A 16,463-nucleotide genomic window follows, 5' to 3' on the forward strand; every position below is an offset into this window, starting at 1 on the left:
TCTGAATATACTTGAGGACATTATTAAAAATCCCTGAACTTCACTTTGCTAGTCCCTAAACTATGCTGTTAGTATATACTTTGTAATTTCATTTCTTAAGAATCAAATAAGATGAATCCCTGAGCACCTAGTGTTTTGATAATGGCATCCTTCAAATGTAAGCTGTTGCTCTTTTACTCTACTGCACACAAAATAGTTTCCATTAGAACACAGTTCAGAAACTCACTAACTGACATTTTCATAGTTGAAGTTCTTTCATAACCGCTATGAAGCTGTGGAGCGAAAATTCTAATTTTGGAGTTGCTGTTTTAATAATAATGACATACTTGTAATGGTGATGGCAGAAGAGGCTGATTTCTTTTTCCAGAAAAGTAACAACCATATCCATCAATCACATCTGGCCCTCTTGCACAATGATGATAAATCAGCTATATGGTGGCATTCCTGAGACAAGCAAACACGAGCTTCCTTCTTGACTCTCTTTCTTCATCTCGTTTTGACATTTATCTCAGGACAGGATAAATGAGAGACTGCAGAGAGTCTCTTGCCCTCGCGCCTGGCTGTCTTCCCTGGGGCCCCTCGGAGGGGGTAGGCTCCAGCTTCCCTCCCCGCCCCGAGCAGAGCCCCAGCAGCTGAAGACCTCGGGAACCCAGCCACAGCCATGCTCAAGGCCCCTCTCCACACGTTCAGACGAGACTCACGCATGAAGGAACCGGCAGAGGAACCCAGGTGTGTGGGACACGGGGCTGAGAACTCCAAGCCTGCTCGGATTGGGACTGGGTCTCTTCCACCCAGATTTCCCATTTCCCAGTAGCTAGGCGGTCACACCCAGAGACTGCCCCCAGCGCCCTGTAATCCCATCAACGGCCAATATCCAGAGACTTAAAAGCAAGCTCCCGGACATCGTATGGCCTACTTCTCCCTCTGGGAGAACCAGCAGGCTACGGGGAGTTTCCTGTCCACATGGGAGAGCCTTGCAAACTCCCCATGGAGTAATCATATGCCAACACCAGTAACAAGCTGGGTCTCATTCCCCTGACCCTGAAAGAGCCTCCAACGCGGCATCGTTGGGAAGGATGAATAGAGAGAGGCTTCTAAAATCTCAGGGCTAGGACGAATGGAGACGTTACTGAGACTGCTCGAGAAATTCAACGATCAACGGGATGATGATGATGGTGATGGTGATGATGATGATGATGATGATGATCATCATCATCATCATCATCATCATCATCATCTCAGGACTGGAACACGGGAGACACTGAGAGGCCAGACCTCCACCCACTCTGTAAGGCCCTTTGCTGGTCACTTCTCAGATGAGGTGGACGTCCCTGCTGACACCCCCAGAGCCTTCTGGAACCAGCAGAGAATCCTCTGCCTGTACTCGGACCCGCCTGGTCACATCAACACCCACACATGGAGCAGCTCTACGCTTTAGCCCTCACTCAGCACACACTCTGCTCCAATCCCTGTCTGAGCAGGGGCAGGGGGGGGCAGTGCTCAGCCTAAAGGCTCAGAGAACACCCCCGGGGCTGAACTGTAGGTGACTCACGCAGGGGTGGGTGCCAAAGCACAGCGGGTAAGGCATTGGCCTTCTGTGGGGTCCCTGGGAGTTCCATCCCTGAAGTCCTGTATGATTCACTGAGCATCCAAGCACTGCCAGGAACTGAGCACAGATCCCAGAGTAATTTCTGAGCATCACCAGGTGTGGCCCCAAGATACTCTTGGTCACTGTAGCACTGTCATCCCATTGTTCACCGATTTGCTCAGGTGGGCACCAGTAACGTCTCCATTGTAAGACTTATTGTTACTGTTTTTGGCATATCAAATATGCCACGGGGAGCTTCCCAGGCTCTGCCGTGCGGGCGGGATACTCTCGGTAGCTTGCCGGGCTCTCCGAGAGGAATGAAGGAATCGAACCCTGGTTGGCTGTGTGCAAGGCAAACGCCCTACCCGCTGTGCTCCAGCCCCAAGACAGACAAACAAAAGCTGAATCATCACCCTCGGACGGCAATATGCAGAGTGGGGAGGGGCCTGGACGTGCATCTCCCGGCCCTGTGTGGTCCTCGCCCGGCCATCACTCATCGCAGCAGCAACGGGGAGAAGCAGGGGACAGTGGCCGTTGGAGCCCAGCCACAGAGCAACACACAGCAGGTGGGCGGGCCCGGGCCAGCCAGCCCCACTGGGCACCTCAGCCGGAGGGGAGTGCCCTCTCCGCCCGCTCTGGGTGAAGCCCCCGTGGCCAGGAGCTTCTAGAAGCAAAACCCAGGAACGCAGTTCAAGGACTAAGACTCCAAGTCTCGAAGCATCAGAGGACACGGGCGGCCCTCCCTGTCTCCCCGCCCTCCGGGGTCCCGGCTGTCACGCCCACGAGCTGCCCCCGGGCCCCACCTCAGTGCATCAGCGGCCTGGATGCAGAGACGCCCAGTGAATCTCACAATGGGTCAGCTCCCACAGAGATGTCCCTCGACCCCAACCAGCTACAACTTTGGAGTTTCAGAAGAGCAACCGTGCGAACTCTCTGATATTCATAATAATCAGTAGAAAATAAGTCATCTGGCACCTGCCCCTGGCAGGCAGGCTTGATGGTGGTGGGGAAATCCGAAATGATGGTGGTGGGAAGGTGTAATGGTGGTGGAGTTGGTGTGGAACCATTGAATGTAGTCAACTCATGTGCACAACCTTATGAAATAGAATTGTGATATATATACAGCAGATGGGCTGTGTGTGTGCCCGCCGCATTTGGTCATCAGCGCCCAGCCGGTCCCTGGGTCCTGTGTCTCCCCTGCTGGGCGGCCACAGGGCTTGATTTGTCCAGGACTGATTCGTTCCTCACTCTGTTTCTCATTTTATTATTCAAGATTTATTATAAAGGTTGCATACTAGCTCTCTGGAGAGTTTAGAGAGAAGTCTACTTCATTTCACCAAATGTTATAAATATAATAAATGCCATGCTAAATGCTAAATGCTACACCAAAACCACAGTGTAGCCTCGTGGTAGAACTTCACTCCTCGGTCTAGGTATTTTAGACATAAAGATCTGTAAGCCTTTACTTACAAGTCAAGACAAACAAATCTGAACATCTGAAGTGCAGCTTCACAACATTCCTGAAACCAAAAAGTATATTTCAACATTTTTCCCCCCGATGAAAAGAAATATGTGTGTTTACACACGCAGATGTGCTAAAAAGGGAAGCACCGCTGGTTAAACATGTCTTCATGACATCACTACTAACATCTAAAAGGCAATAAAAAGTCAATTGGCATTGGTAAGTAATGCTTGCTTTATTCACTCTAAAGGAGTTCTACCATTCTCCTGTGATTCTTTGTGTTTTCACCATTATTTTTAAATGAAGATAAATGTATCCTGTGTTGGTTTGTCCTGTTACAGTTTGAGCAGAAAGGGTCAAGAATCCATACATTCTTCTCAATCTCTGGCACCTGCTTTCCCCACCCAGACTAACTGGAGTTCCTTCTACTTAACAAAGTTCTACCATATGTCCTAGCTTCAGAAAGACAGACAATTTCTCAGGATCCTGGTGACTGGTTCAGAAAATGCATATTAAAATATATCTAGTGACCACACTTCAATAGTATAACATCTAGAACAGATATCTTTAATTCAAAGAAAACTACAAGATTTTTTTATATTTGAGTTTTTATAAAATTCACATTTCAAATGAACGCAGACAAGAAATCATGAATGCATATTAGTAAATATTAAATTTAAATTATAAAGTTAACTTTATAATTATTAAATATTACTAAATTTATACACAAAATTCTCATTGGTATGCAAATATAATTTACATAATTAAATATATTATCTATGTAATATGGAATGTGGACAATATAAGAAATTATGTAGAAAAACTAAAATAGAATAGTATTAATTTTAATACTCTATAATTTGTGAATTTAACTTTTACAAAATACACATTCTTGTATTTGCCAAAATAAGAGAGAAAGGGTTCCATTCTAAGGCAGGAAACACCTGAGTATTAGTATCTGAGTTTACTAATCTTAATACACAATAAAATTACAAGTCCCACCTCTTTTTCCCATTTAAATATGTATGACTCCAAGTATTGTTTCCTTCAGGATGGATTTATATTCTTTGGGGACAGGGGTAGGGGTCACAACTCGCAGTGCTCAGGGGTTACTCCCAGCTCCGTGCTCAGGGAGCACTCTGGTGGGGCTTGGCGGACAAATGTAGTGCAGGGGGTCGAACCCAGGTCAGCTGAGTGCAAGGAAAGAGCCTTCTCACTGTGCTCTCTCTCTCCAGCTCTGGACTCACGTTCTTAAGAAGTGCCTGTGGCGGGATAAAGACGAGAAATAGCATTCGCACACTTGAAGCACAGTCAGGTTTTAACACAGTTGTCCCTAATTACGTTCAGCTTAACAATAGGTGACGCGTGCTGTGAAGTCCAAGACCGAGACTGCAGCCTACTGAGGAAGGGAGGACGGGAGCACAGGGCGTGGGGCAGTGGCTTCTGGCGAAGGCTTGTGAGACCCGCAGAATCCCACAGTGAAATGGAGCCTGTATACGGCGAACACTCTGTGGTTGGCGCATATTTGGGCGGATGTCACATAGACACTAGTTTTAAGTATATTTTATTATTATTATTAAATATTTGAGTAAGTAGAAGTATCCTAGATGACTCCTAAAGGAAACCAGTAGATCTCTGAACTGCAGCTAAGTGGGTTTTGACTCCACTCAGTAGTGCTCCAGGGTTACTCCCGGGGTGGTGCTCATGAGTTACTCCCCAATAGTGTGAGGGGACCAGGCCCTGCCAGGAGCCGAGCGTGGGGCTCCAGCGTGTACGTCATGCATCCCATGTTGCATTCACCTTCCTGGACCGAACTTCTGCTCTGAAGAGGCACCTGTGTCCGAGTTACCTTCCAGAGACCTAGTCTGAGAACGCAAAGGCCCAAATTCTGTTTTAAATTATAACCTGTGTTTTTTCCATTTTTACGCTAGTTTAGGGAGTTAATGTACTCACTCATTTACATGAAATACATTAAAACAACAGAATGCTTACGTATGGCTTTATGTCATCTCAATAGGTTGAATCTCCTTGATTTATTCATATTTTAAATATTCAAAAGGTTTAAAATCAACAGGCTTAGTATCATTGAGTCAAGTCTCATACCACTGAACACTTAACTATTACTTCCTTCATTTCTGTGATCTAAGAAAAGGGAAAAAATACATCTAGCGAATTGTAAATAAGATAAATTAGAAGCTCCAGTTATATCTACTTTAAATTGATTTTTTAAATGAATAGTAACAATAAAAGCAATCTCAGAATTATCCCATTAGCTGTCACCACTGTGAGGTGGACTGAGTGAGTCTAGACACGGTTTTCTGGGATTATTCACGGTGGCCAGGAGGAGATGACCACAGATACACCTGGACTACAGACGCAGGCGCTAACTTCATTTCCAAGCCACGGAGGAGGACTTGCGTTAGGGATGGTGGATTTGAGCCCCACGCACTCAGAGGGAAGGTTCTGGACTCAGGGCTCACTCCTGGCAGTGCTCGGGGGATCATACGTGGCCTCAAGAATCTGCTGTCTGCAAGGCACGACCTGAGCCTCTCCAGCCCCCTCGATGACTGTCCTTGAAACTCATCGATGGGGGGCTGGAGCGATAACACAGCGGGGAGGGCATTTGCCTTGCACGCAGCAGACCCGGGTTCAATTCTCAGCATCCCATAGGGTCCCCTGAGCACCACCAGGAGTAATTCCTGAGTGCAGAGCCAGGAGGAAACCCTGTGCATCGCAGGGTATGACCCAAAAAGAAAAAAAACAAAAACAAAAAGAAGAAAAACTGACAGGTGGTGTGGAAGTGCTGAGTGTGCCCCGGCGCGGTGAACGCTGACTGGTCAGGAAGGTCTGGGTGCAGGGAAATGCCACTCAGCCTGGAAGTGATCGCGGCTGTCTGTTGGGGTGTGGCTCTGTTCGGTTCTGGTTTGGGGCACAGCCAGCAGTGCTCAGGGGTTACGCCTGGCTCTGCACTCAGGGATCACTCCTGGTCATGGGGGCCTGTCTGGTGCTGGGGTTTAAGGCTGGGTTAGACTCATGCATGGCAAGCGCCTGACCCACTGTGCTCGCTCTCTGGCCCAGTAATTCTACAGTATCTCTTTGCTCTAGAGCTCCCGAAAGAGTTTGGCTAAAATAAAAACTCTTGGTTTATCATTTCACCCTCATACGCTCGTGTTCATGCACGTTTTGGATGTCCTTCCTCGCTTTCTTCCTTCCACTGCTCAGTGCTTTCTTGTTTCTCATTGCCCCAAAACTGTACAAATAAAAATTTTCGAACTTGGTTCTATGTTTATGATATCCTTCGACAAGTTACAGCAATGTATCTCTTTAACTAGTTTGCTCACCTAATGTTAATCTGTATAGGGTTTTGAACTATAACAAATAACATCAAAACCTCAAAGTTCATTTAAAAAACACTCAGAACATAAGGTTGCAAAATATTATTTTAATATTGGATTGGAGCGATAGCACAGTAGGTAGGGCGTTTGCCTTGCACGCGGCCAACCTGAATTTGATTCCTCCGTCCTCTCGGAGAACCCGGCAAGCTACCGAGAGTATCCCGCCCGCACGCAGAGCCTGGCAAGCTACCCATGGTGTATTCGATATGCCAAAAACAGTAGCAACAAGTCTCACAATGAAGACATTACTGGTGCTTGCTCGAGCAAATCGATGAACAACGGGACGATAGTGCTACAGTGATATTTTAATAATTGAAGTTATCTTTATATTATTTCATTTTTGGTGAAGGAACACATCTGGCAATGCTCAGGGGTTACTCCTGGCTCTGCACTCAGGAATAACTCCTGGCAGTACTTAGGGGACTCTGAGAGATGCCAGGGATTGAACCTGGGTCAATCCCAAGCAAGGTGAGTGTCCTACCCTTTGTTCTACCACTCCAGACATTATTGAAGGTATTTTTAATTAATCTAATAAATCAGCGTATGTCTTGGAACAAAGTTTAGCATAAAAATCAGTTCTCAGGATTGTTTTTTCTTTTTGGGTCACACCCAGCGATGCTCAGGGGTTACTCCTGGCTCTGCACTCAGGAATTACCCCTGGCGGTGCTTCGGGGACTGTATGGGATGCTGGGGATCGAACCCGGGTCTGCCGCATGCAAGTCAAACGCCCTCCCTGCTGTGCTATCGCTCCAACCCTCTCACGATTCTTAATGTTGGAAATGTCTTTGGAAAGTTGGGCTTTTAGGCAGGATAAGAAACCAATGAGCACACACTTACAAAGCCGGCCGCTACTTCTGCGCACACAGCGGGCTCACTGCCAACCTCACCAGCAATCTTGCACACCTTTTGTAATCTAAGAAATGCATAAAATTTATGTAAATAGTTACTAAAAACATGGAAATATATTACTCATTAATACTAATTCTAATTATCACAGCAACAGTTTAATAAGTGTCTAATAAAACAAATATTTAACCTAAATTTTTTTTTATAAATTCTTCTAATAACAGGATGGATGAGAAAAACAGGAGGTAGGGATGAGCGGGCTCGCTGGGGGAGCCTGTTTCCTGCCCCTAGTCACAGCAAACCTACACCCACAGCCTGATGAACCAGCACAGAAGCTGACCTGATGCTCAAACAACGGACAGGAAAGCATCCAAACAAACGAGAGAGAGAGAAAGAGAGAGAGAGAGAGAGAGATTCTCTTAAGGAGAAAGAAACTCAGTGAAGGACAAGTCGTAACTGGGCAGAAATTCTGTGTGTGGAATTTTACCATGGGATGGGGCGGGGTGGGGAGGGGGCTTTTGCCCTGCTCACCTGGTGCTCCAATCCTATAATCCTGCGCTTAAAACTACAAGGAGAGGCAAGAAGATACAGGGTGTTAAGCTGGGGTCAGAGGCACTAGAGGGGCCGTCTTGGTGACCTCTCACAGCCCCACTGACAGCAGCACTGATGGGACCGAATGGGGTCCTACTCTCCATAGTCACGATCTTGAGGCAAGTCAGTGGTGAGAGAGAGTTCCAGGCCTAGAAAGTAACCGAGCGAGCCTGGGGCAGAGACACGGGCAGTAATGATGCTTCCTCCCGGAGGACGGCAGAGCCCGTCCCTGCGAATACACCCCTGACTGCCAGCAAGGACGCCACAACCCTACAAGCAGGAAGCACGTGAGGCACCTGAGAGATGCCACAGCAGGCGGCAGAGCCTTGCACGCGGAGAACTTGGGTGTTCTCCTGGCAATGTAACTGAGGGTTGGTCAAAGGCCTAATGGCACGCAGAGAGCAAGAAGCAGAACAGCTTCACTGAAGAATACAGCACAGGGGCTCAGCAGAAGCACGGGGGAAGCTGACGAGGGCGTCAGAGAGTGCTAGAGTGGAGCAGTAAAAGCCACCCAAAAGACAAGGAAAAAGACTTGAGGACAATGAAGACAACATGACGGCCACCCGGGACAGCACCGGAGGAGTGACACTCCATCAGAGGTTTCCGGAGGAAGCAGAGTACAAAGGGGCAGAGTTTTTATCTGCATGTGTAATGGCCAAGAACTTCCCCAACAAAGGAGTTAGACAACCAGATGCAAAAATTTGGAGAGCTTAAAGTAAAGCAAATCCAAACAGATGTATACCAAGACACACAGAGCTAAAAAGCTGAAATTAAAGACATAGAATCGCAAAAGCAGCAAGAGAAAAGGGCACCTCCATTAGTAGATTCTCAACAGAAATTCCCCATCCAGAAGAAAGTGGTGAATGAAAAATACCTCCAACCAAAACTACTCTCCCCGCAGTGTTATCACTCCGATTTGAAGGAACAGAGAGCTTTCCAGACAAACAGATAAAGGAATCAATCACCACTAAGCTGGTACTCCAAGAAACACTTAAGGAACTTCAATAAAAGGAAAAGAGGGACTGAGGAAATTCATCAAGTGGTAGAACACACGAGAAATCTTGAATCAACACGAGCTCTCTATGGCCCCCAAAGCGCCATCAGGTAAACCCACGCAGCTGGGCGCAAGGCTCGTCATGAGTGAGTGGTGAGCACCACTGGGAGATAACGCCACCCCTAAGTTAAAAGCTGTCAGACTGGGGCTGGAGAGATAGTGCAGGGTTGCACGTGGCCAACTCTGGATTAGATCTCCAACACCACAGATGGCTCCCCGATATGAGAAAATAGCTTCAAAATGGTACGGATCTCATGACCAGAAGCAGATTGGTGCAAAAGCCCAAACTTTCTTGCAGAGGCATGATTTGCCTTGATTCCAAATAACTCCTCAAGTCGTTAAACACAAGTTGTTTTTAAAACAATTAGGACAATCCTGGCCCAACATTCCAAGTAAAATTAAATAGTCCACAAGATGATCAATCTAATAAAAAAAAATAAACAAAATACTTAGAATTCACTTTCTTTAAAAGGAAAGTTTACACTTAGAAAGGAATTTAATAGCCAACCGAGATAGCACGCATGATCACCTAACTTGGAAAGTTGAAATGACTTGTTTTAAAGATTATGTTTGGAATTATTACTAAGTCCACTAGCTTAAGTCTCTAAAAGAATTTATTAGAGCAACCATTAAAATGCATGGAATCATTATTCAGAAAAATGTACCACTCATTTATAATTGACGTGATATGAAACTGTTTAAAATATTTTATGAAGGAACTTTGACTTCTACCAATACTCATTGTAGTTTTTCATTTATGTAGATGAGACTTGAATTAATGTCAAGGAATTTGAAAAATGATTTCAAAAGCTTAAATCCTGACACATGTCCTGATTTTTTAAAAAACTGTTAAATATTCAGTTTGAATATAATCCCAACTTCACACGTGGCTTCATTTCTTACTGTGTCAACACTACGTACAAACCTTAACTTAAACACTGTCAGTGTTACAAATAACAGTATTTAATCTATCCCACCCACAGTAAGCCTTGAACACAGCTGGGTGTGGCCTAAATAATAATTAATTGATTGATTAAATAAAACAAAATTACATGCACTTATTGTTGGCTAAGAGTCAAACTGCCCAAATCACTTACAAGCTGGCATTGAACAATCCCTTGTATTGTGATAGACTCGATGGAAATGTTTGCTGCATTCAGCTGAAAATGCAACTGGCCCTATTGGACAGGACAAGAAGATTGTGATAAACACAGATGCATTTCCCAAAGAAACTTGCATTTTGTGCATAGAGACAATTCAACTAAAATGTTATCCCGCGATGCCCTTAAAGAACTTGTCTGAGATGACATGCCCTCACCCAAATTCTGTGGGAGGTAGGAGTTGCAATCTGTGAAAAATTATCTAGATTCATTCCCTACATTCCCAAGGCTTTGCATAATGGAACCTGCCGTTCAGATGAATGCTAAAATAGGAACAATAGGGAGAAATTCTAAATAGAAAAAACAATCTATGGCTAGCAAATCCAGCAAATGGAAAATAAAAATGAAATGTTCTTGCTTGCTACATACCATTCTGTTTTTCGTTTAATCAAAATTCATGTTTATATGCATTTTTTTTCTATCCTCTACAGTCACCTCCGTCTTATTATTGTCACAGATTAAAACGTACAGGAGACTCCAACAGGACACACCCCTGTATCTGGGGTCTTTTAGAGGACCTGAGACTCCAGCAGGACACACCCCTGTATCCGGGGTCTTGTACAGGACCTGAGACTCCAACAGGACACACCCCTGTATCTGGGGTCTTGTACAGGACCTGAGACTCCAACAGAACACACCCTTGTATCCGGGGTCTGCTTCGCAGAAGTGGCAGCAGCAGGAGAATCCGGCCTCGCCACCATGGAGAACTTTAAAACACCCAACGGGGCCAGAGAGCTGGAACAGCAAAGAGGGTGCAAGCCTTGCGTGTGGCCAACCCAATCCCCTCCGCAGCACCCTGAGCACTGCCAGTGGTCACTCCTGAGCATAGGGCCGGGGACAGCTTTGAATACCACCAGGTGTGGACCAAACTCTTCCCCACTTAAAAAAAATAAAATTCTTTAATAGCATTTAGGATTCTTCACAATACAGCCCTGATCTACTGCCCACCTACACCTTTCCCAGTGACCACACACACCTGTGTGACTGCACGGTCCACCTACACCCCCAGCCCACCCCTCCCCGACCCCCCACGGGCACAAAGCTCTCTGACCAGTAGAATTCTTTAGGGCAGCAACATTTAACCCATGCCACGGAACCCAATTTCAACATCAAATGTACATCAAGACTTTTCTAATATTTTGGCAAAATTATCTGCTTCCTGTGAAGCCCTAGGACTTTGCTTATACTTGTATTACTTTCAAAAGCCAGTTGGCATTACCGCCAATACGAGTCACTAGCGCTGCGTTCACCCACGTCACCAGCTGGCCTGGGAGTCTTTCCCAGACACTTGTCTTCAACTGCCTGTGCCCTAGTTCCGTTTGCCTTTTTCTCAGGGGAGAAGTGCTCATAGCTGGTGCTCAAGAAGCTGGAGGGCCCCCCCACTGCTGGTTAGATGTGAGGGTCCGAGAGGCAATGCTGTTCAGGCCCTGGAGTGTGGGGGCTACCCGAGCACCCCCCCTGGTGTCCGCAGGCCTCCAGGACCACAGCGAGCAGTTCCCGGGCGCCTCCAGGCCTGCGTCCAGCAGTGCTCATGAGCCCACGGGTGCCAGGCTGGAGCCAGGATCCGCTGAGCCAGCATGAGCTCCAAGCCTTGTCTGAGCTGTCTGGTGACGTAACTGAGTCCCTGCCCGCTCGCACCCTTACCTGTGAAGTGCTTTATGAACTTGTCTTTTAAATTCAAATCTCTGGAGAAAATTTCTGGAAAAAATCAATAAAAGTAATCTTATAAATAGGCTCTATTTATAAGGACAGAAGCATTAATTAAATTACTTTTAATCAATTAAATTAATTAATTTATTAATTTAATAAAACAAATTAAAATACTTTTAATCAATAAAAGTAATCTTATAAATAGGCTGTAAGGACAGAAGCACTAAAGACATGAGCTCATGACACTTTATATGAGTGGTTTCGAAAGTATTTGTCCACTGAGGCTCCTCGAGGCTCCTCTGTGAAGCCTGCGTCTCAGCTTGTGAGCCTGCCGGGAGGGAGGATGGGGCCAGGAGCCACCGTCGGCTCTGTCCCCCGGCTCTGTCCCCCGGCTCTGTCCCCCGTCAGCTCTGCTTACTCACCGTGTGCTGCGCCGTCACCTTCGCCTCCTGCTCGGGAACCGAGAGGACGGACCTGGCCTCCTCTCCTGGCCTCCTCATGCCCTCATCAGTATGTCCAGTCTGGCAGCTGGTTTTAAATATCAGCTCCAGGACTGACCCCTAACGCACGCCTGCCTCTCCTCACTCTCACCGGACCAGCCCGAGCCAGCAGCCTCCTGCCTGGCCATCCCCAGCCCGAGCCAGCAGCCTCCCGCCTGCCCGTCCCCTCCTGTCACCCCTTCTGGCCAGAGCGAACTGAGGTGCGATGCCCCTCAGGCCAGAATACTCTCCCCCTCGACGGGCTCTGCTCTTAAGACACGCTCTCGTTCTTACTGACTACTAAATCTGTAGTTCGTGGCAAAAGGCAGAGTTCTTTGCAGTAAAGAAATACCCGCAAGGGTCTGGGTGGGGGCAGGGAGAGACTGTAGCTGGGTCATAATTTTACGTCCCCCACCCCTACTTTCAAAAACTTTACCAAAGGGATCACAGATAGTTCAAAAGTTGTCAAGCATACAACAGTGCTCTGTTCAGTGTCCAGACCTTCCTACGGTCCCCTGGCCCCACCAGGAGTGATCCATGAGCACTGAGCCAGGAAGAAGCCCTGAGCACTGCTGGGTGTGGCCTAACAGTCACACACACACACACACACACACACACACAAAATTCACCAAAGAATAACTGGAAATAATTGACAAACATGATTACCTATATTTGAAATATATAATGCAGCTCTTACATATGCATACATTGTGGGATTACTGCCAAAATCAATGAAACATATGATCACCTCACAAATAGCATTCTGTGTTGTGATAATGCATATCTACTCAGCAACTTTTAGGATTATAATACCACGTTATTGATTAGATGCAGTATATTGGGTCCTCAGAACTTCTAATGGAAAATTTTCTTTAGCTTTTTTAGCCATTATTATCCCATTTCCTCCTCTGAGGACCTGGTAGCTACAATTTCTACCTTCTATTTCCATAAAATTGACTTTTAAAAATTTACCACATAATGGGCTGGAGCGATAGCACAGCGGGTAGGGCGTTTGCCTTGCACACGGCCGACCCGGGTTCGAATCCCAGCATCCCATATGGTCCCCTGAGCACCGCCAGGAGTAATTCCTGAGTGTAGAACAAGGAGTAACCCCTGTGCATCGCTGGGTGTGACCCAAAAAAATAATTTACCACATAAGTGAGTGATAGAGTATTTTTCTGTTTTTCTTCTAACATACATTTCAGGTTTATCCAGGTTGTCACGATATCAGAAAGTTCCTTCTTACCACTGGACTTTCATATTCTATGACACACAGACACACTAGTTTTCTCTATCATTTATTGTGTTTTTCATTTCCATCTGTCAAAGCACATCTAAGTTGTCTCCGCATCTGGCTCTTGTGAATGACCCTGCAGTAACAGGGCGCACACCCATTGCACGTTTCTCTTTTGTTGTTGTTGGTTTGGGGCCACGTCCGGTAGTGCTGAGGGGCTGCTCCTGGCTCTGCACTCAAGGCTGACCCCCAGCTGAGCACAGGGGCCGTGGGGCGCAGGGATCAAACCCAGGGCGGCTGCGTGTGAGGCAAGTGTCCTGCCCCCGCACTGTGTGGTACCTACGAGTCATCCCTCACTCCCTCGCACTCCAGAGGCTCCGGGCTGGCCACAGCCCACAGACTCCTCGGATTAAAGACTGGACTGGGGTAGAATGTGGACTCCAGGGAAGTGCCTGCTCTTCAGTGAGACCCTCCCAGCCCCTCTTGGTGGCCAGAGCAAGGAGAGACGCAGGTGCGGTGTGTGACGTCACCTGGGTTTAACGCACTGAAGCTCTGAACTGTTCCCAAAGTCGGAAGACCAGACCTGGTAGCGAAGGCCTTTGGCAAGGACAGTGTCTGCGTTGCCTCCTGGTGATGCCATGGAGAACATACACAAGCCGCTTTCAGGGGCTGAGATCACAGGGCCGTGCCGCTGCTCTGTCCCCCACGGGGCCCTGCAGCCCATGGTCCCTTCCTGAAGCCCACGGCAGGGCTGGGGAGAGCTGTTCATGACTGGGTTTCGGTCATAGCGTTCCGATACGTCCCTCCACCACGGCGCATTTCCCAGCACCAGTGTCCCCACGGTCCCTCGCATCACCCCCCCCCCCCCGAAGCCTGCCTGCCTCTAAGGAAGGTGCTTCTTTCCCTCTCTCTCTCTCTCTCTCTCCCCCCCATCTCTCTGTCTCTCCCTATCTCTCTCCCTATCTCTCTGTCTCTCTCTCCTTCTCCCTCCCCTACTCCTTCCCTCCCCCCTCCTTCTTACTCTATCTCTCTCTGACTCTGTCTCTCTGTCTCTGTCTCTGTGTCTCTCTCCTCCATACAAATGACATTCTAAACCCAGCACACAGGGGTTTGTTTTTCTCCTCTTAAAAGCAGGACAGAAATTCTTTGCGGAATAAAAGAACTCCTGGAACTACAGCCTGGATCTGCAGTGAGGGCGACACTCCCGGATCTCTGACCTTCTCCCCCCACCAACGACACCCACAAACTCAGACCCGCACACCTGCCCAGCCTTCCTCTCCAAGGCCAACGCCAGCCTGACACTTCTCGGGTGAGATTTCCCAGCGTCCTCTTGCTCGCTTACGAAGAGCCAAATAGCCGCCATTTGGTCACTTCGCTTCAGGTCCCTGACGCCTGGAGAAAGCAGTCAGTCCCCAGTGGGGAGGCGGTGCCGGGTGCCTTGCTAGGCAGAGTGCAGGGCTGGAGACCCCACGGGGTCAGCAGAACCCCGGCTCCTGCTCGGAAGCTATAAACTGACCAGCAAAGGCACAAAGCGTTCAGGGCTCGCACGCTCTGGGAACCTGGTTACATTTCAGATGAATCACATCATTTTCCTAAAATTATCTCTTGATATCCATTGTTCCGTCAGGCAACAGTGTGCCTTTGACTGCAGTCACACTTCTTAAGTTGGTAGCTGCTGACTCACCACTTCTCAGGGACTCTCTGGGCAGCCCCGACCCACCCTCCTGCCGGCCACGGTCCTTCCTGCCGGACTGGTCTCTCCCAGGGCCCCAGGAGCTCCAGAGTGGTTATGCTCCAGGGCCAAAAGGAGGTTTTCCCAGGGAGAACCTCTGTGATGCAAGTAGTTGTTGATTTAAAAGAAGAGTGGGAGGTAAGAGAGAGAGGAAGGAAGGAAGGAAGGAAGGAAGGAAGGAAGGAAGGAAGGAAGGAAGGAAGGAAGGAAGGAAGGAAGGAAGGAAGGAAGGAAGGAAGGAAGGAGAGAGGAAGGGAAGGAAGGAAGGGAGGGAGGGAGGGGAGAGGGAGGGTAGGTGGAAGGAGGGACAGAGAAAGGGAGGGAGGGAGAGAAAAAAGAAAGGGAGGGAGGGAGAGAGGTTGGGAGGGAGGGAGGGAAGAAGGGCGGGAGGGAGGGAGGGAGGGAAGAAGGGCGGGAGGGAGGCAGGGAGGGAGGGTAGGTGGAAGGGAGAGAAGGAGAGAGGTAAGGAGGAAGGGAGAGAGGGAGGGAGGGATAGAGGAAGGGAGGCAGGGAGGGAAGAAGGGAAAGAGCCTGGGAGGGGGAGGGAGGAGGGAGGGAGGGAGGGAGGGAAGGAAGGAAGGAAGGAGAGAGGGAGGGAAGGGAGGAAGGAAGGAAGGAAGGAAGGAAGGAAGGAAGGAAGGAAGGAAGGAAGGAAGGAAGGAGAGAGGAAGGGAAGGAAGGAAGGGAGGGAGGGAGGGGAGAGGGAGGGTAGGTGGAAGGGAGGGAGGGAAGGAGGGAGGGAGGGAGGGAGGTAGGGAGGGGAGAGGGAGGGTAGGTGGAAGGAGGGACAGAGAAAGGGAGGGAGGGAGAGAAAAGAGAAAGGGAGGGAGGGAGAGAGATTGGGAGGGAGGGAGGGAAGAAGGGCGGGAGGGAGGCAGGGAGGGAGGGTAGGTGGAAGGGAGAGAGGGAGAGAGGTAAGGAGGAAGGGAGAGAGGGAGGGAGGGATAGAGGAAGGGAGGCAGGGAGGGAAGAAGGGAAAGAGCCTGAGAGGGAGGGAGGGAGGGAGGGAGGGAGGGAGGGGAGAGGAAAGGAGGGAGGGAGTCGGTTGGCTAGCCCTGCTTTATCTCAGGAGCCCTTATTCCAGTGTTCCACAGCACTTAGCTACCAAGGGGATTAATAGTCACACTCACAGTGTTGTTGTTGTTGACCCAGGAAGCCTTTTCCCAGATTCCTTTCAACATACAGTGGCAAACAGAGCAGCAGCTCCCTGGAGCAATGATTGGGCAAGGGAGCTGCAGAGAGGTGGTGTCAGGAACTCTCCCACCCCAAGGA

This window comes from Sorex araneus, chromosome 2 (genome assembly GCF_027595985.1).
Source record: "Sorex araneus isolate mSorAra2 chromosome 2, mSorAra2.pri, whole genome shotgun sequence".
In the NCBI taxonomy this organism is placed as follows: domain Eukaryota; kingdom Metazoa; phylum Chordata; class Mammalia; order Eulipotyphla; family Soricidae; genus Sorex; species Sorex araneus.